The sequence below is a fragment of the Nomascus leucogenys genome, chromosome 14 (genome assembly GCF_006542625.1).
Source record: "Nomascus leucogenys isolate Asia chromosome 14, Asia_NLE_v1, whole genome shotgun sequence".
NCBI lineage: Eukaryota > Metazoa > Chordata > Mammalia > Primates > Hylobatidae > Nomascus > Nomascus leucogenys.
Window position 1 is genome coordinate 26,776,972 of NC_044394.1, and position 965 is coordinate 26,777,936.

Sequence of the window (965 nt, forward strand, 5' to 3'; positions counted from 1 at the left end):
AGACTGCAGAAAGGGCGCATCCTCGGGCTGCATTGCCCCTGGTGACTTGGGAAGGGGCTTATGGTTAGTTTGAGATAAGTGGGGCCAGGCATGGTGGCTCACGCCTGTAATCCCAGCACTTTGGGAGGCCAAGACGGGCGGATCACGAGGTCAGGAGATCGAAACCATCCTGGCCAAAATGGTGAAACCCTGTCTCTACTAAAAATACAAAAATTATCTGGGCATGGTGGTGCACGCCTGTAGTCCCAGCTACTCAGGAGGCTGAGGCAGGAGAATTGCTTGAACCTGGGAGGCGGGAGTTGCAGTGAGTCGAGATCCAGCCATTGCACTCCAGCCTGAGAGACAGAGTGAGACTCCGTCTAAAAATAATAATAATAATAATAATAAGTGGAGAATGGTGGGCTGTTCCCAAACTTTATTGCCAAGAGGTTTACAGTATTTAGGAATTTCAGGAATCAAGAAACTTTGGATAATGTGTTCATCCCAGTGAAGAGATCCACTTCAGTGTGGCCAAATTCTGACCCATGAATAATGGATCCAGGTCAGCAGGTGACAGAACTTGCACTGTTCCATTTTTAATGACACTGCGTACATAGCCACCCTCCAGGCCTGGCCAAAGAAGAGTCTTAGCCTGTTTAAAATTGGAAAGGATCTGGCCTCAACACATCCCCTCTCATTCTCTCTCAAAGCTGCCAGGAAATGAAGGGTGCCCCTCTTTCTGTGTCTTTTACCTCTGTGTGCAGACTGTCAACACTCACACTGCTTTCTCAGAGCAGGAGCTTTATGCAGGCAGATTGGTGTAACAACACTTTGTATGCTACATCCAAATGGTATCAAAATGAGGTCACATTTTACTTTCATAGCCAGCTAAGATGGCCTTAAGCCACCACTCGGGATGTCCCTTCAGGGGTTCTGGGAATGCCCAGGGTTTGGACTCAGATAGCTCAGGAACCAGTCTGCTTGGA